At 37.6% G+C, this 21,036-nt stretch overlaps 2 non-coding genes and 1 pseudogene across 2 annotated transcripts; 2 read left to right on the top strand and 1 right to left on the bottom strand.

The window, feature by feature from the left end:
* Positions 1 to 21,036, top strand: part of LOC119996896 — a 34,871-nt pseudogene that overhangs the window by 11,258 nt on the left and 2,577 nt on the right.
* TRNAR-UCU lies at positions 15,003 to 15,074 on the top strand. Its single transcript has one exon. It is a non-coding gene; the product is annotated as a tRNA-Arg (tRNA).
* On the bottom strand, positions 18,670 to 18,776 carry LOC119998023. The gene has a single exon (XR_005468154.1). It is a non-coding gene; the product is annotated as a small nucleolar RNA R71 (small nucleolar RNA).

Genomic DNA, 21,036 nt, shown 5'->3' with positions numbered 1-21,036 from the left:
TGTGTATGCATCGTATTCTAATGGAGGAGGATTACAAGTCTTCGGTGGAACATCAACGCCGACTAAATCCCAATATGAAAGATGTAGTAAAAGCTGAAATTTTAAAACTTCTTGATGCAGGAATTATTTACCCTGTTTCAGATAGTTCTTGGGTAAGTCCGGTGCAAGTAGTTCCCAAAAAGGGTGGAATCACAGTGGTGAAGAATGAGAAGAATGAATTGATTCCCACCCGGACTACGACCGGTTGGCGAGTTTGCATTGATTATAGGAAGCTCAACAATGCCACTAGGAAGGATCACTTTCCTTTACCCTTTATTGATCAAATGCTCGAGAGGCTTTCGGGATATTCTTATTATTGCTTCTTGGATGGTTATTCGGGGTACAATCAAATCCCCATTGCTCCGGAAGATCAAGAAAAGACCACTTTTACTTGTCCTTTTGGCACTGTTGCTTATAAAAGGATGCCTTTCGGCTTATGTAATGTGCCGGCCACCTTTCAACGGTGTATGATGAGTATTTTCAGTGATATGGTGGAGCACACAATTGAGGTATTCATGGATGATTTTTCTGTTTTTGGCTCATCATTTGACTCTTGTTTGAAAAATTTATCTATGGTGCTCCAAAGATGTGAAGAGACTAATTTAGTGCTCAATTGGGAGAAATGCCATTTCATGGTGTAAGAAGGGATAGTCTTAGGGCATCGAATTTCTCAAAAGGGCATTGAAGTGGACAGAGCTAAAATTGAACTTATTGAGAAACTCCCTCCACCAACTTCGGTTAAAGAGGTGAGAAGTTTCTTGGGGCATGCGGGCTTCTATAGGCGTTTCATCAAGGATTTTTCGAAAATCACAAAGCCTTTGTGTGAATTATTGTTGAAAGATGTTAAGTTTCATTTTACAAAGGAGTGCTTGGAAGCCTATACCACTCTCAAGGAAAGGCTTACTACAGCCCCTATTATCACTTCTCCGGATTGGAACATTCCATTTGAGCTCATGTGTGATGCTAGTGACTACGCTATGGGAGCGGTTCTCGGTCAAAGGAAGAATAAAATTTTGTATGTTATTTACTATGCTAGCCGTACTCTAAATGATGCTCAACTCAATTACACAACAACGGAGAAAGAACTTTTGGCGGTTGTCTTTGCTCTTGACAAGTTCCGCTCATACTTGATTGGCTCTAAAGTCATTGTATACACTGATCATGCAGCCTTGCGCTATTTATTAATGAAGAAGGAAGCCAAGCCAAGGTTGATTCGATGGATTCTTCTATTGCAAGAATTTGACTTGGAAATTCGAGATAAAAAGGGATCCGAGAATGTGGTGGCGGATCACTTATCTAGAATATTGGAGGGGCGTGAAGAAGCGACCATTCCTATCAACGAAACATTTCCAGATGAACAATTGTTTGCTATTCACTCTTCTACAATTCCTTGGTATGCTGATTTTGTAAATTATTTGGCCAAGGAGATCCTTCCTCCGGATTTATCTCACTCTCAAAGGAAAAGATTCCTCTATCTTGTTCGGTTTTATTATTGGGAGGAGCCTTTCTTATGGAAGCAATGTATGGATCAAATTATTCGTCGGTGTGTTCCGGAGGAAGAAATGATTAGTATCTTGAAGCATTGCCACTCATTTCCATGTGGTGGTCATTTTGGCGGTAACAAAACGGCAGCTAAGGTCTTGCAATCCGGTTTTTATTGGCCTACTTTGTTTAAAGATGCCCACTCATTTGTTCTTGCTTGTGATGAATGTCAACGTACTGGGAATATTTCAAATCGAAATCAAATGCCTTTAACCAATATTCTCGAGGTGGAGCTTTTTGATGTGTGGGGCATAGATTTTATGGGGCCATTCCCTAATTCTTTGGGAAATTACTATATCCTTGTGGCGGTTGACTATGTTTCTAAATGGGTGGAGGCCATGGCGTTACCCACCAATGATTCAAAAGGGGTGTTGAAGTTTTTGAAGAAGAATATTTTTACAAGATTTGGTACCCCGAGGGCGATTATTAGTGATGGGGGTACCCACTTTTGCAACCGGCAATTCAATTCCTTGCTTGCCAAATATGGCATTACTCACAAGGTAGCTACTCCTTACCATCCTCAAACAAGTGGCCAAGTGGAGATTTCTAATAGGGAGTTGAAGAAAATTCTTGAAAAAACGGTCAATGCTTCAAGGAAGGATTGGTCTTTAAAGCTAGATGATGCTTTGTGGGCTTACCGTACAGCTTTCAAAACTCCTATTGGCATGTCTCCCTTCCGCTTGGTATTTGGGAAAGCTTGTCATCTCCCGGTTGAATTGGAGCACAAAGCCTTTTGGGCTATTAAATTTCTGAATTTTGACATGACTAGTGCGGGAGAACAACGGTTATTGCAATTGAATGAGCTTGATGAAATTCGCCTCGATGCTTATGAGAATGCAAAAATCTATAAGGAGCGGACCAAGAAATGGCATGATAGTCATATTGTTCGGAAGGAGTTCAAGGTGGGGCAACAAGTGCTGCTATTCAATTCAAGACTCCGTCTATTTCCGGGCAAGCTCAAATCGCGATGGTCCGGACCTTTTCTAGTTACCGCGGTGTTTCCTCATGGCGCCGTTGAGATAAAGCATGAAACAATGGGAACTTCATTCAAGGTGAATGGGCAGAGATTGAAGCTTTATTATGCAGCTGAATTTTCTGGAGGGAAAGTCACTCTTCCTCTCCAAAATCCACATCAATGAGCAAGCCGTAGTCGGGCCATTAACTATAAACTAGGCGCTTGTTGGGAGGCAACCCAACCGGGGTACTTTCGTTCCCTAATTTCTTTTGCATTGCTTTATTTTCATGTACATATTTGTTTTGCTTGTTTTGAAAACTGCCTGGGTTGGATTGGAAGTGTTTTGGTGCAGGATATGCATAATTGTGCAAATATGGACAGGGGAAAATTCCGATCGATCGGAGCGGGTAAGTAACAAATTGACCCGTGGGAAAATCCGATCGATCGGATCTTAAGTCCGATCGATCGGACGCGCGGGCCAGGGTTTCTAAAGACCCCAGCCCGCGCCGCGCCCTTACCCCTTCTCTCTTTTCTCTCTTGTTCTCTCACTCGAGCCCGGTTCTTCCCCCTTCTTCATCATTTTTCTTTCACGTTTTCTTTCATTCATTTCTCTCACTTGGGTTCATCTCCCTCTCAGGTATGATGCCTTCACTCTTCCTTCGCATTTAAATTTTGAGATTGTGTGCTGCCATATGTTGATATTTCTTGATAATTGGAGATTTGGGGGAGGTTGGCTGTATGGACTGATTGAGCATGGATTCGAAGTGTCTGAATGTTTTGTTTGCTCTTATTCCATCATTATTTCTAGGATACAAGGGAAGCCATGACTATTTTGCACTTTGTTCTTGATTTGTATTCATTGTGCACACAACGTGTTCGATGAAATGTCTCAACCATGTTTGAGTGCTTGCAATTATCACGTTCCAATTTTGATATGCTCTAATGACCTGTATGAGTGTTTTCTTGCCAATTTGAACTGTTCTTCACTATTGCAATATGCCCGCGCTCAAGTTCTCATTTTCATGCCTAACGTGTTTAGTAAAATGTCTCACCTACTTTTCTTTGTTTGAAATTGCAAATTCACACCCGTTTCTTTGTATGCTCACGTCCATTGCTCCATTATATACATATATATCATGTTGGGTCGTGCATTGAGGGATTTTGGTGTGTATTTGCCCATTATTGATTTTTGCACAAAGTTTCTGATGCGTGTGGTATTGGGTGAGATTATGTCTTCCACATTTGAAGTGCGGGGTTTGTTTGAATGATATTACTATTTTGAAATGGATGCCTGTGGGAACTTGAATTTGTTAGATGTATCCGACCTTGTTGTCCTTGTGTTTTCCATATTTTTGCATTATGCTCTCATTTGTTTTCGTCTTTTGCAGAATGGGACGACGCAAGACAGCTGAGGCGTCCGGTTCCACCACACCACCACCCTCCCCCAAGCGAGCGCGGGGCACTACAAAGAAGACTTTGGCACCTCCGCGTCCGCGACCTTCGGAGGATAACTTTGCTTCTGCCCGTATTGAGCCAGATTGGAGGATTGATATTGCTATCATGATGCAGCAGCTGAACTTGTGGGCCAGGAATTATTTACATCGCGCCCGGTTAGACTTCTTATGGGACTATGCTCCGACCGCGATTGTTGTGTATCCCACCTTGATCCGAGCATTTTACCGTACTTTGCGCACGGTTGATTCCCGCGAGGGCGACGACGGTCCCGAGCATTACACTGTGAGAATACCCAAGGGTGACAGAGGATCAGTTTCATATACCTTCACTACTGCGGATATATGTGCTGCTCTTGGCTATCCATCTTCTTATTCAGAGGATCTCCCTGTCGGCCCTCCGGTAGAGGTGGACCACACCACCATGTTCCACACATTGGTTCCGGATCCAGCTGTCCGACAGAAGAATAGACAAGCTGCCACGAGAGGCTCCATCCCCTCCCGCCTATGGGTTATTGACAGTATGATAAAGAAAAATTTATGGCCCCATGGCCATAAATCTGAGAGACGCGGCCCAGCCTTGGAGTTACTTTATTTCTTCCATCAGGAGTGCTGGTTTGATATTGGCTATTATTTTGTGCGCGCCATGCTGCACTGCACCACGGAGGTGCGTGAGGGGAAAAAGATGCAGTTGTTCTTTCCCCGGTTGATCACTCGTTTGCTCGGCCATTTGGGCCACCAGCTACTAGCCACCGGCGATGCTGCTCCTTTCTTTCTGAGCTCTCCCCAGCCGACTGGAATCTGCGTACTGGTCATCTCCCTCCAGCTGTTGATCCGGCTGCTGAGCCGGCTGATTCCAGTCCCCCGTCCAGTCCGGCTGAGCCATCACATGTTCGCTCTACTGAGGAGCGGTTAGAGGCCATTGAGATGTTTCAGATAGAGACACGTGACCAGCTGGCTGCTATTCGTGCTCAGCAGTCGGAGATGGTTGCTCTTTTACGCCAGCTGTCCATGCAGTCTTCTTCTGCGCCAGCTGCTCCTGCACCTGCTTCTGCTGGGCCATCCACTGTTTCTTTTCCATCCAGGCGTCGTTCCTTCTGAGATCGCCCAGGTTGTTTTATTCCTCTCTTCCCTACTGTGTAGTCCTAGTTTGAAACACTGAGGACAGTGTTCACATCCAGTGTGGGGGTGGGAAGGGAAAACTTTTATTAGATTATGTTAGTCCTTTTAGTGTGTTTTTCTTCTCTTTTAGAACCTTTGAATTTTATGGTAGTGTAACTTTTTCTTTGGAAACTTTTAGTGTTGCTTTCCCCCTCTATGATGCTTATTTTTAATGTGTTCATTGCATTGGAGATGAATTATGGCTTAGAAAGTTGATATTGTTGCTTTTCAAAAACTTGTGGCCAAAGGATCAAATTGAAAACTTTTTGGTAGTGCACATCCATTATTTAGCAAATTGTGGAGACTTGAACCAATGTGAGTTTTTGAACCATTCGTTTCTCAATGAGTGATATAAATCAACTCTATTGTTTTTATTCTGCTCACTATAATATTTGCTTGATCTCATTATTCTTCATCTCGGTTGCTTACTAAGTACTCATTGAATGACATTACATCCAAATCACTTTTGTCGCAACCAGGGTCACGACGCGGACCGGCGATGAAAGAATGAAAAAATGATTTGGTTTTAGAAAATTGTTTAGAGTCGCCACCAATTGATTTAAGTGCAATTGGACACTAAAAACTGTGGTCTACGAACCAGAAAATGGGTAAGGGGGTCTATTGAGTGTGGGGAAGGTGTTAAGCACCCCACAACTCCCTAAAAGGTTACCTAGATTGATCTATGTGCTTTTTCTTGAAAAGTTGTTTGTCCAATATAGATGATATTTTGATTTGAAAAGATAACATAATTAAAGCATAGGCAGGAGCTGAATGTCATCAAGTCCTCCTCCTAATTAACTTCAATTTAGTTACCATTATGTTTTGAGTACAAATGATACTTTAATTTGAAGAGACAACATAATTAAAGCCTAGGCAGGAGCTGAATGTCATCAAGTCCTCCTCCTAATGAACTTTAATTTAGGTATCTAGTAAATTAATTTATCATTGTGTTTAGAAATATAAATGACACTTTAATTTGAAAAAATAACATAATTAAAGCCTAGGCAGGAGTTGAATGTCATCAAGTCCTCCTCCTAATAAACTTTAATTTAGGTATTTAGTAAATTAATTATCATTTACATTTGTTTAAATAAGGATAACACAATTAAAGTCTAGGCAGGAGCTGAATGTCATCAAGTCCTCCTCCTAGTTGACTTTAATGTAATATCCATTAATTTGTTTTTATGAAGAGTTGGTAAAAACGTGATTATTGAATTGATGGATTGGTAAAACTAAACCCCTAAACATACATACTAATTACGTTAAACATAAATAAAACTAAACTACACTAATCTACTTTTCATTATTTCCGCTACCCTATTACATGACTTACATTTACAAAGATATACATGCCAAATAAAAATAAGATAAAAATATACAAATAATGAAATATAACGATAAAAATACAAATTTAAATATGGCCCATAGAGCCCATTAATAGCTCAAACCCGGTCCAATCTCCAAATGAACTCTCCGGCCCCAAACGAAATCAAGTCCGGCCCAAGTAGAGTCAAGCCCGGCCCAAGCCCAACAAACAAACACAAAATGGGGTCAAAAACGGATATTCACATGCTAATCCAAATTCAAATCAAATTCATACTAAGATATTCATCCACATAAACCCTAGAGATGCACAAACTTCCACCTCTTAACCCAAAAACATATAAACACGATTTTCCAAAACCAATCACGTAAACATGTATACACTCAGACAAATACATCCAACCAAATCCATCGAAAACACCCTTCTAAACACATTGAGTTCTAAATATCTTTGGAATTTTTCCATTTGAAATTCAATTTGAACCGAAGGTAAAAGGTAGGGTTTTTGAGATTATCAAATGATACATAGTGCGATACAGTCAAAGCAATAGTATTTATAGTAAGAAAAGACTAAATACCATGGCAAGAGATAAACTCATCAACGGACTCTCTATCCTCTCCTTTTCCATCTAATTAGTTTAGGTTGATTAAAGGCTAAGAAGATGACTAAAAATCCTTTATTTTGTCAAGCCAATCGCTCTTTTGATTTTGGAACCAATCTCTTTATCAATATACTGCTTCTTATACACCTTCATCTCCACCCACTAATGGTGAATAGCTAATAGTTAGGACTCATAAAAAAAAGGATAATCCACTCAGGGAAAAAACCTTTCCCACATCAGGCACTAATGTATTTTTAACGTCTAATTAGAGTGGGAAATCGTTTCAATTAAGATCCAATTAAGAACACAAGCTCGTTGCTTTTTTTTCCCTATACCTATAATTGGAGCCATAGTGCTCTATCCATTTATTCACTTGACCAACCTTTGAATGCATTTTGTTCTGCGCCAAGAATTCAAGAAAAAGTTTTGACCAAGCCGATAAGAAAAAAATTCATGGACTTCTTCATTGATACGACATGCTCTTTTTTCCATTCATTCCTTTTTGGATCAGTCGCGCTCTTCCCAACTCTACAGATAGTGTGGACGAATCCATTTTTTCATATAAATGTGCAAATACACGAAATTCTTAAATAACAATATGTATAAAATATAAATTGATAGGTCATTTCTTGTCACGTATGTTACCTATTGAATAAAGTACAAAAACCTATACCTATAGAAGGTAGAAAGATCCATTTACCCACACACAATGAATTATATTTGTTTGATACCCTGCTGTCAATATGAGTGTGAATGTTGAAAAAGAATACACTTGAACAGAATACAATGAAGAAAGCAAAAAAAAAATTATAAATTCTTAATAATTAATAAAATAAAGAAAATTTTTGAAATCAAATTTAAATAATAATAAAATATAGATAAGATTAGAGAATTAAGATATATAATTAACAAACACAAGCCTAAGACTTGTGTTTGTTGGACTTGTGTTAAATGAAACAAGGGTAAACCAAGTTATATATAAATCATCCAACCCCCTTTTTTTGTATTGCATTGATTGAAGTTGCTTTGATTAAGGCAGAATTGCGTAAAAATCCCGATTTCTTTGAAATGTCCTGAACAGTTTCTGTAGGTTGAGCACCCTTTTCAAGGAAATATAGAATGTCAGGAAAATTTAAATAGGTCTTATTTTTTAGTGGATCATAAAAACCAACCTTTCGAAGAGGTTTTCCTTCTCTTCGCGATCGAACATCAATTGCAACGATTCGATAAAAAGTTCGTTGCTTTCGACCACACCGTCTCAAGCGAAGTTTGAGCATATTCCTCCTTTAGTTTTCATTCATTTTAATATGTAATTAATTCCTTTATGGAATCATGAATAGTTGTTGGTTAAGATGATACTATCTATATCCAATCCATTTTTTTGAGTAATCCATATTTTTGACTTCTATAATCTATAATATATATGAATTCTTTTTTGTTTACATATGTAATTATATTAGTAATTAGATGAAAAGAGATAAGAGGATTGAAATAGAGCTTTTCCATTTCCGATTGATCGCTATCTACTTCTACGAGTAAGTATATGGGGATAGGGGGTTCTAAATCAAAGAATAAGGCAAAGAAAAAGCATACTATTTTACTGGATGCTAGATTCTCTTTCTTGTATAGGTACAAAACAAAGCAAAAGAAGTCCAGATTAAGCCATTCTTCCTATTTTTTACCCTACCTTAGTAAATTAATCGACTTAATCCTCTTGCTTAATCACCTTGATTGAGTTCAATTAGTACTCTTAGTATTATAATTCAATTCAGAAATCCAAAAAGAGTTTATAAGGGGACTGCATCATTATCATTTAATGGATCGGGAATCGGGGGCACTTTAAGATTTCGATTTAGAGTGCATGATTGAAAACACAAATAGATGTGGGCGTAAGCTTTTTTTTATAAAAAACGAACAGAAATATTAATTATCAAGGAGATGGGCATGGGATGAAAAGCGCATCCGGCTTTTTTATGACTTCAAAAAGACTTTTATCTATGTTCTCATCTTTCTCGGCTCAAAAATAGATTCAATTGCATCAATATCTATTTGATTTGAACTCAATCCAATTTATGCAAAATATGATTCAAAGAAGAATCACTTTAAATAATTCAAAAATGAAGAAGAATCGCATCTATTAGAATTTTAAAGATAAAATGGATTAGAATCTTAAATTAAACAGAAAGTTGTTCAAAAAGACAATCCTTTTTTATTCTCATATACTGAAAATAAAGATTCTATATACCGAGAATACCTATTCTCATAGAAATAATGGGTATGCTCTGGGACGGAAGGATTCGAACCTCCGAATAGCGGGACCAAAACCCGTTGCCTTACCACTTGGCCACGCCCCATATTCTATTTCTATTCGTTACTAAATAAACACTAATATTAGTATTGGTTGTTCGTCAATTCCAGTCAAAAGATCTCTGAACTAGATTGTTCATAAGATTTTGATACATGTAGATGTAGATATAGAATTAAACTTAATTTCTTGATCATAATATATAATTCAATTAAGATATTGGATGAAAGTACGATTTCTTCTATTCTTTCTTTTTTTTATTTGCGAATTGAATGAAGGTTTTTTTATTGGTCTACCCTACTTTAAAATTTAAAATGTTTAATATCTTATTCATTTTAAAATGAATAAGATATTCAAAACTCAATAAAAAAAAGATACAATTATCTTTCTATTTTTAAGACAAAAAATTTGTTATGCTTAATATCTTTAGTTTGATCTGGATCTGTTTTAATTCTAGCCTTCATTCAAGCAGTTTTCTCTTCGCTAAATTGCCTGAGGCCTACGCTTTTTTGAAGCCAATCGTAGATGTTATGCCAGTCATCCCTGTGCTCTTTCTTCTCTTAGCCTTTGTTTGGCAAGCTGCTGTCAGTTTTCGATAAGATCTTAAATACTGTTCTAACCTTCCAAAATTCATGATTTAGTCACGAAAAAAAAATTCTAACAATTGATAAGATCAGATAAGTCGTAACAGTATGAATCCTCAAGTCAACGATCGAGATTCCTGTATAGCCGCGATAAATCTGTATCCACAGATTTCCGCATTCTGCACTTTTTTCCATTGAAAGACCTTATTCCATTAGTCTATATATTATTAGAATACTTTATCATATATACTAGAATAGAATATTCTACTTAGAGTCCCCCATAATATCTAATTGTTGGTATGAAATAAATTGATAATGAAGGACTCGACCCAATTTTACAAATGCATTTCTGAAATGGAATCTTTTTTCTATTTCTATAAAGCACTTGATTTCTTGGTGTCAAAATAGAATATGTGTTCTAAAAATAGAGAATCTATTCTCTTTTTCCCAAACAAACAAAAAAAAAAAGAATCTTGGAGATTGTGTAATGCTTACTCTCAAACTTTTTGTTTACACGGTAGTCATATTCTTTGTTTCACTCTTCATCTTCGGATTCCTATCTAATGATCCCGGACGAAATCCCGGACGCGAAGAATAAAAAAATGGCTTTTTTGCTTTATTTTGAAATGTTCTTAGGATTTTATCTATTTCACATGTAATATCCTGACCCGATTATACACTGTTCATAATATTTTTACAAGTTGATTGAGGTTGAGTGATTTCGAGCTAGATATCCAGGGCTATTCATTACCTAGGTATGATTTTAATTTCGGGGACGAAATTATTTTCTTAAGGGGGGAGGATGTAATATCCTGACCCGATTATACACTGTTCATAGTATTTTTACACGTTGATCGAGGTGGAGTGAACCTCAGTAATCGTGAATCGAGATTTGGGGAGAAAAATTAAAACAAGATAAAACTATGAAAATATTTTAATAAATGGAGGATTTAAAAAGAAAATTATTGGCACAAGAATCATTCAAATCGGATTTAAATTGGATTTATTATAAATTTTTGAAGTTAATTTGAACATTTTAGTTAGGGGTGTTTTTGAAAGATGTGTGTTTTTGAAAGTAAAATATTGTATAAAAGAAAAATTAAAGAAAATAAAAAAATTTGCAAAAATACCCTCTTCTCTCACGATTTTTTTCTCTCTCTCCTCTTTCTCTCACTAAAACAGGTTAAACTGCGATTTCATGATTCCGGCGACGGTGACGGTCAAGGCTGGTATCAAAAGAAGCTTACGGACGAGACGAGTGTAACCCAACTTGAATCACGTCGATCGGAGCTCTGGTTTGGGAGATATCTGATATTGAAGTTCCGGCCACTGTGAACTTTCTTTGGTCGATCCGGCCGATTCCGGGGACGGTTTGGCTTGATTCAGGTACCTTTGAGTTCATCTCATCGAGCTCTTCAATTTGGTGTAAGATTTGATAGGTTTAGGTTGCCGGATCGCCGGCGGTGACGTTGGCCGAGTTTGACTGGGTTTGGACCGAGTTGACCCGGTTTGACCCGATTTTGACCCATTTCACCCGGTTTGACCCGATTTTGACCCATTTCACCTGGTTTGACCAGATTTGACTCGGTTTTGACCCATTTCACCTGGTTTGACCCGGCTTTGACCCATTTCACCCGGTTTGACCGTTGACTTTGACCGCTGACCATAGTTGACCGAACGTATTTTAACTATATTTTCGTATAATGTGTTTTTCGATGTAGACGGTGATCCCGGTTGAGATTTGAAGCAGGTTGACTTTCAGAGTTAGGGGTTTATTGGGGACGCGTGCGTGGTATTCGGTTTCCGATTTTCTGGCAGGGGTTTTCTATGTATCTTGCGTGTGATTCTAGAGTTCCGGTTTCACGGGCTCTTATTATATTATGGTTCTGTCGGTTTTCGGGGGTGAAAATACGACATGTTTGTATGATTTATACGTATTCTATGTTGATTATCATTGTTGGTACGTCTTTGGGAGTGGGGTGATTGGAGGTGGTTGAGGTACACTGTGTGGCCCATAAAGGAGCCCAATATATTGGATTATGATGAATTATACAATAAACTGGGTACATACCTGTAGACCGTCTGTGGTGAGGTGCATCACAGGGGACGCTCTCTGGTGTAGGCTATGCTATCGAGATATCCGAGCCTCATCCAGTTTCGGTGTGGACCTGGATTGGGAGACACCCTACGGGGATTAGGGTGGGTCCAGGGGTGGATTATGGATTATGGATTACCAGAGACTGGTGTTTGTGGTTACGGTGCTGTATAGCCTTATCGGCTACCATATTACTTGGTTGAATTGCCAATTATTGTATATTTATTGTGCTGCATATTATGCGTCATATTCCTGGATTTCTTATTTTTTGGATATCGGTGTTCCCTTTCTATGCCCTACTGAGCTTCTTGGCTCACTCCTCTTCTTGTTTCCCTTTCAAGTGAGTTGCATTTAGGTGATGCTGGTCAGCGGCGGGACGCAGGAGCTGGTGTATAGTCTCGAGCTGTTTCTTTAGCGAGTTTTGAGGATTTTAGGTATTGTATTTGTATATGTGTTACTTATTTACTCAGTCTGATATCGGGTAGATATGTTTTCTTATTTCCGCTGTTGTATAGATACTCCGACTGTTTTGGGTGGGTGTATATAGGTGGTATTTTGGAGAGACTGTTTCCACATTATGTTTCAGGAGTTGTTACCATTTTATATAATTTACATATTGGATTAAGGGTTGATTCAGGGGATGGGGTCCCCTGTCGGTCACGTTCTTATGGATATAGGTACACTTCGGTATACATTAGGAGAAAAGGGCGTGACATCACACCCTTAACTCTGAAAATGAAAGGAAAAATTATAATACTTAATAATATATATATGAAAAAATAAAAAACAAAAACCAAGAGGGTTTGACAAATTCTAAAGAGAATTAAAATATCAAGACATCTTTCCGAAGAACTCGTACAACGAATTAGCAATCCGACGCTTTAGTCCACTCAGCCATCTTTCCGAATTACAATTAATTGAATTAATTTCCGTATCGAATTAATAAAGAATTAATCAAACTAATTACTAAACGAAAATTCAATAATTAATATTAACTATAAAAAATAGTTATATTATAGATATAAAATATAAAAATATGTAAGAAAGTTTTATCAAATATCTAACTTTTATTGGCAATTCCATTTAGATAAAAGTTAGATAAAGTAAGTGCTCAAAAAAGAGATCTACAACCCAATATTCCAATCAATACAGACTCAATATACAATCTATCTATCTAGATATATTATATAGACCCTATTTTTTGTATATAGACTAGACAAAAAAATACAATATATACTAATAAAAAAAAAAAGAACAATAAATAGCTTTAAATAGCTTTTCGTATGAAATCCCTCCTCTGATTTCGACGGCCTGGCCCCGGTCGGTACCTAGTCGGGCCTTTTTTGTTATTGAAAGAAGAAATAAAAATCAGAAAGAGGACTATTTCCAAGATATAGAATCATAGTCTCGTTTCTTATTTTCTTTTTTTTTTACTTTTTACTGGACACAAAAAAAGCTAAAAGGACTGTGGTTTCTTGAACAATACATTCTTATGTTATAAATTCATTTGTTTTGGCCAGCAGCATCAGTCAACAAAAACCCCTCTCGAAAAAGAAAGTACTTTTTTAGTTTTTTGAGTTATTTAAATGAGTCTTCTTTTCCTAAGCTCATTATGTGTACTGACAAAAAAATATATCAATACTCTCATTTTCATGATTCGTTTTTAATCCTATATTGATTACGACCACTTACTTTGCTCGACAAAAGACCCTTTCTATAAGATAATGGCATCATAGCGGGTATAGTTTAGTGGTAAAAGTGTGATTCGTTCTAGTAATCCCCTTAATAGTTAAGGGGTCCCTTGGTTGGATTCATATTCCGATCAAAAACTTTATTTCTTAAAAGGATTTAATCCTTCCCCTTTCAATACTTTCAATAAAAGATTCGAAGAAGAATATACATTCTCGTGATTTGTATCCAAGAATCAACTATAACTTCATAAACATAAATTGGATTATGAAATTACGAAACATAATTTTTTAATTGGATGAATATATTCAATTGAATGAGTATGAGTAAAGGATCCATGGATAAACATAGAAAAGTTTCTTTCTAATCGTAACTAAATCTTCGATTTTTTTTTGTCGAGAAAAGATTGAAGCGAAATAGCTATTAAAAGGCGACTTTGGTTTACTAAAGACATCCATTTTTGTTGAGTATTATTAGCCCGGCGGAAACAAAAGACTTTTCCTAAGGATTCTTTCAAAGAGAAATAGAGAACGAAGTAACTAGAAAAATTGTTCAAATTCCCCTCTTCTAGAGGGATCATCTAGAAAGCACATTCTTTTGAATGCAGTAAGAGAGAAAGCTGACATAGATATTATGGGTCCAAGTTAAAGAAGTTCAATTTCCTTTGTATTTTCTCTTAAATTGTTATTAATAACAAGTTGATTCTTTTTTTTTTTTCACGTCTTATATACGAGAATTTCTCGATAGCCCATAAAGGAGCCGAATGAAACAAAAGTTTCATGTTTGGTTTTGAATTAGAGACGTTAAGATGAATCAACGCCGACTATAACCCCTAGCCTTCCAAGCTAACGATGCGGGTTCGATTCCCGCTACCCGCTCTCTATATTATTATAGACTCTATAAACGGAGTCGATATAGGATCCATTTGGATCGAATAGAATAAAAACAGATAGAATAAAGCAAAAAAAGAAGAATTTACTTATTATTTGTAATAAAATTCCATTAAAATTCAATATAAAAAAACTAAGATCCTATATTTTATTACTAAAACGAATTACATTCTTATTCTTTTCTATTCTTATATTTATTCTATATTTATTTCATTTTAATTTTTAATCATAAATTTAAAATAAAATAATTTTTGAAGAATTAATCCATCATTGAATTTAATACATTGAATTAAATAGGCAATTCTAAAAATTATCTCGCATAAATTCAATTCAAAGTCAAAATGAGCAAAAAAATTGGAATGAAAGGCGTCCATTGTCTAATGGATAGGACAGAGGTCTTCTAAACCTTTGGTATAGGTTCAAATCCTATTGGACGCATGGACACAATTTATTTCCATATGTTTGTTAGATTTTTATCTATGTCAAGAAAGTTAAATGCTTCAGGTTTAAATAAGAGACACTTAGACTATAGCTATAGCTTTTTTATGGTATATAAAAATTTATATCTTTAATTCGATTAATTAATTCTATTCAAATTCTTTTCTTTTATTCGACTTTTTTTTATATGATAGTCATAGAAGCTTTAAATTAGTATTTAAATTAAGGGTGATCAATGCCCTTTATTTTATAACTGTTCCGGAAGTAGAAAACGTTTCATCTGTTCCTGAATAGCTTCTTTCAAAAGGGCTTCTGCCTCTTCGGTGAATACCTTGGTAGAAGATATGATTTCTTGGAACTGAGGTTTATTTGTTTTTAAGTAAGTACGTAACTCAACAAGAAATTTTCTTACTTGTCCAATTTCTAACGAATCAAGATAGCCATTCGTTCCGGTATAAATAGTCATTATCTGCTCCTCCACCGCGAGAGGAGCAGATTGGGATTGTTTGAGCAACTCGCGTAATCGTTGACCTCTCGCCAATTGATTCTGAGTAACTTTATCGAGATCAGAAGCGAATTGCGCAAAGGCCTCTAATTCTGCGAATTGAGCCAATTCCAATTTTAATTTGCCCGCGACTTGTTTCATAGCTTTAATTTGAGCCGCGGATCCTACTCTCGAGACGGAAATACCCACATTAATAGCAGGCCTGATTCCAGCATTAAACAGATCGGCGGATAAGAAGATTTGTCCATCTGTAATGGAAATTACATTAGTAGGAATATAAGCTGAAACATCTCCCGACTGGGTCTCAACTATTGGTAAAGCAGTCATACTTCCTTCACCTAAACTATAACTTGATTTAGCGGCTCTTTCTAAAAGACGTGAATGCAAATAAAAAACATCTCCTGGATAAGCTTCACGGCCGGGTGGTCTTCGTAATAGAAGAGACATTTGGCGATAAGCCTGTGCTTGTTTGGAGAGATCATCATAAATGATTAAAGTGTGTTGTTCACGGTACATAAAATATTCAGCTAGAGCCGCTCCGGTATAAGGGGCGAGGTACTGTAATGTAGCTGGAGAATCCGCCGTTTCAGCTACCACAATAGTATATTCCATTGCTCTTCTTTCCTGTAAAGTAGTCACCACCTGAGCCACAGAGGATGCTTTTTGACCAATAGCTACATAAACACATATTACATTTTCCCCTTGTTGATTGAGAATCGTATCTGTGGCTACCGCTGTTTTACCGGTCTGTCTGTCCCCAATAATTAATTCTCGTTGACCACGTCCTATAGGGATCATCGAATCAATAGCAATAAGGCCTGTTTGAAGAGGCTCATATACGGAGCTGATAACACATATTTATGCACATTTTACATCCCTTATTCCTATACTTTGCACTAGTTTCCTTTGTGAAATTGGTTGTTTTGATGTGTTTTGTGTAAGTTTTGAAGGAATACGTCCCTAATGGTGATTGAGAGCTAAAGAGGCAAAAATATGGTGAAATAAGAAAAGATGAATATGTTCACAATTTTGAAGCCAAGTCAGGTTCCTAAACAGATTCATCAATTTCACGGAATAAACTGGACGTCCTCAGGAGGAATTGGACAACGAGCGATATACCGTTGGAAAGATCTAGAAGTCTAGTTTCCATAGAATTTTACGGTTCATGATTTGGAGTTCCCTAGAGGAAGTTGCATCAGTTTTAGCATCAGTGGTTCAGTGCAGAAATTATATACGAAATTAGAAGATTTGATACCTCAAGTTACCATTCTTGGTACTCAAGACAAGGAACAAATCTTGGGAGATTACGGGGCACTCGAATCATGTGTTAGAAGTCAATGACAACTCTCTCAATCAATTAAGTTCAGTTTCCATAAGGAGAAGTGTATCGAAAGTCGAGTTCTGTATCAATTAGGAGGATCACTTCCCTATGGTAATTGGACTTAATTCCTATTTTGTCTCAAAAGTCTCAGTCGTGCCCTATTGTGAAACTATGAAAGGGATGTAAAAGTCATCGAAGAACACACGGACGGAGGAAAGAACGAACGGAGGACGCAAAGAGAAGGTGAAATCGGCAGCAAGCAAGCGGAGATCTACTACTTGGTTGTCTCTTTCTCTTTTGTGTTTTAGTGTTCAAAACAGATGATGAGTAGCTAGTTTTCCTTCAGTTAAGGGGCTGGTTGAAGCCCGAACATGATTGTACTGATGCTTCGTTAATCTTTAATCTTATTTCTTGAGATCGAATGAAAATCTTTTCACTATATTACTTGTTGATGAAATCCGAGATACGTTTCTTTGAGTGCACGCGTAGATGCATGTCTTAGAATTCTATTGCTAGGACAATATGATTGATCGCCCATATCTTCATAAAGTCTTAAGTAGCCAATGAATAAGATAGCTCATATTCATGTGAATTGATTTCTAAGTGATATAAGATGCATGCCACATCTTGTGAATTTAGTGATGTTTGCTTTCTTTGTGCTTAATGATTCTTGAGTGTTGAATCTATGAACATGCCATTCTAGATTGCATCTTAAGAACTAAGTTAAGGAGTACATGCCATGCACTTGACATCCTAATTAAGAGAGAGCAATAAGATAAAATCAACATGCCATTGTTTTATCTTAAACATCGTCATTCGTGAATCAAGAATAACAGTTGAAGATTGCAGCAGTACATGATTGTTAGTGGTGGATAGCTTTCCCTTGACTCTTTCTCTTATAAGAATCAAAAACGTTTCCTACTTCTTATTGATTATTCTAAGTTAGTCGTTTAGCTCGAGTCACAATACTGTTAGCTCGAGTCACAATTAGATTTGATTTGCAATTATATTCCAATCCTCTGCGGGAGATACCCTTGCTTCTCACTGTACTCAACAACGTTTTTCTTAAGTTGCAAGGATTAAATTGAGTTATTTTTCAGCACCTATTTTGGTGTTCGAAAATAGCTGAACAATTTTTGGCGCCGTGTCGCCGGGGATTGTTTTATTTAATTGCAAATTGATTTTCTTTTTGTTTCTCTTTTCAGTGTATGCACACTCGAAGTTCTCAAGGAAAGGACCTTGTTTACAATCCAGAGATTGAACGCACTGCTCGTCTACACCGTAAAGAAGCAGCCCAACGCCGAATTACGGAATCCACATCCTCTCAGTCACTACCACCATTGCCACGATCTAGTTCGGACGAAGAGGAAGAGCAGCATATTTTTGAGGATAACGCAATGGCTGAAGAGGAGAAACCACTCAAGGCTTCTTTTGTCCCTACAAATCTAGCTCAGCCGTCATGCATTGCCTTTACTCCCACTGCGGCATCTACATATAGCATATCTCCTCAATTGATCAATTCTGTACCACACTTTTATGGAAAGTCGATGGAGGATCCGAACATGCACCTTCGGGAATTCTATGATCTGTGTAGGACACAGAACATCCAACACCTAAATGCCGAGGGACTCAGGTTAATTCTTTTTCCCTTTTCTCTAAAGGATGATGCTAAGTGGTGGTTAAATTCCTTGCCAGCAGGATCTATTACCACATGGGATCAGCTGGCTACCAAGTTCATCACAAAGTATTTCCCTGCTCAGAAAACAAGGCAATTGAGAAAGGAGATAAATGCCTTCCAGCAGAAAGATGGAGATTCTTTTCATGAAGCATGGGTGCATTTCAATGAGTTGCTTCGCAAGTGTCCTCATCATGGTTTTTCCAAAGATGACCAAGCTCAATCCTTTTATGAAGGCTTGAACGATGCCAACAAAGTCTTAGTGGACTCAGCATGTGGGGGAGCTTTCATGAATAAAACAAGTAATGAGGCTTTTCAAATATTTGAGACTTTAAGTGAAAATTCTCAGCAATTCTCTACTGGAGGAAGACAAGGATCAAGGAGTAGAAGTGTTTATGAAGTAAATGGTCGAGATGGATCTTCCTCACAAATAACAGCTATTGAAAATAAATTAGACATGCTGATGAAGACCATACTCCCAATAAGACAAGCTACTCAAAGTGAGGTATGTGCTAAATGTTTCAATATTGATCATACAACTGAAACTTGTCACATGTATTCTACAGAGCTGGAGCAAGCTAACTATGCGGCACAAAGGTCAAGGTATAACCCTTACTCCAATACTTATAATCCGGGTTGGCATGACCATCCAAACTTAAGATGGAGTAACAATGACAATGTCCAACAAGCAATTACTGCACCTCAAGGCTCGAGCCAAGGACAGATAGCTCGAGCTATGAATCCTCCAGCACTTTTGCAACGTGCACCTGGTAAGTCACTTGAAGATTTGGTTATGACTATGGTTGATAGCACTAATTCCTTTATACAGAAAGCAGATAGTCGTTTCCAAAAGCAAGATAAGGCTATAGAGAACCTTGAGAGACAAATGAGTCAAGTTGTGACTGTTCTTTCTCAAAGGGAACCAGGTAAACTCCCTAGCCAAACTGAAATTAATCCTAAAGGAGTAAACCCTGAACAAGCAGCAGCTGTGACTTTGAGGAGTGGAAAGCACGTTCTGGACAAACCAATGTTGAATAACAAAAGAAAGAATGATGTGGTAGAGGAGGAGGACAAAAGAGACACAATTTTTGGGCAAAAGGAGATGGAAAAAAATATTGAGGAGAAGCAAATAACCGACCATCAGGTAACCAATGCTTCAAATTCGTATATTGTGCCCATTCCTTTCCCTCGCAGGTTCATGAAAACCAAGAAGGAGCAACACGATAAAGATATCTTGGATACCTTTCGTAAGGTCCAAGTAAACATCCCTCTCTTGGATGCTATAAAACAGATTCCCAAGTATGCGAAATTTCTTAAGGAGCTTTGCACTAACAAGAGGAGATTTGAAGAACATGAAACAGTAGCTCTGAGTGAGGAGGTGTCAACTGTGCTCCAACGTAAACTACCTCCCAAATTGAAAGACCATGGAAGCTTTACCATACCGTGTACCATCGGTGAAAAAAGGTTTGAAAAAGCCTTACTTGATTTAGGTGCTTCTATAAATTTAATGCCTTTTTCTGTTTATGAAGCACTTGATCTAGGTGAACTCCAAGAGACTAGTGTGGCTATTCAACTTGCGGATAGATCACTTAGACGACCAAGAGGTTTGTTGGAAGATGTTTTGGTATGTGTGAATGAATTGATCTTTCCGGCCGACTTCTTTGTGTTGGAGATGGAAGAAGCTGTTATGCCAATCTCCTTACCCCTCATACTTGGCCGGCCCTTCATGAGAACTGCGCGTACCAAGATTGATGTCTATGAAGGAACCTTGTCCATGGAAATTCAAGGAGAAAAAATTGGCTTTAGAATTTTCGAAGCAATGAGGTATCCTTGTGATGATCAATCTTGTTTTTCCATTGATACTTTTGATTATTTGGTGCAGGATACATTCAATACAAGCATGGGTGATGACTCTTTAAAAACTGTGCTGGAATTGGGTTTATTACGATGCCAACAATCAGCCATCACAATGACCAACCAAGAAGCTATTTGGTGTGAAGAATTGGAGACTTCGGTGGCTGCCCTTGAAGCTTTGCCACGGGTACAAGGTAAGTATTATTCTCCTTTTATTTCTCTTCCAATTTCTAATGAAAAACTTGTACCTTCTGTGATTGAGGCACCAAAATTGGAGCTTAAACAGCTACCGGACCATCTACAATATGCATACTTGGGAGACAATGAGACACTCCCAGTTATTATCGCAGCTAACCTTTCGGTAGAGGATAAAGATAAGCTGATTCGAGTTCTCAGAGAGCATAGAACAGCAATTGGCTGGAGTATAGCAGATATCAAGGGCATAAGCCCAACCACATGCATGCATAGAATACTTCTTGAGGAAGGATCAAAACCTACAAGAGAATCCCAACGTCGATTGAACCCTCCTATGATGGAAGTGGTAAAGAAAGAAGTTCTCAAACTTCTTGATGCCGGTATGATATACCCTATCTCTGACAGTAAATGG

The sequence above is a fragment of the Tripterygium wilfordii genome, chromosome 4 (genome assembly GCF_013401445.1).
Source record: "Tripterygium wilfordii isolate XIE 37 chromosome 4, ASM1340144v1, whole genome shotgun sequence".
NCBI lineage: Eukaryota > Viridiplantae > Streptophyta > Magnoliopsida > Celastrales > Celastraceae > Tripterygium > Tripterygium wilfordii.
Note: the sequence above shows the minus strand (reverse complement) of the source record. Positions and strands in the feature narration are given on the sequence as shown.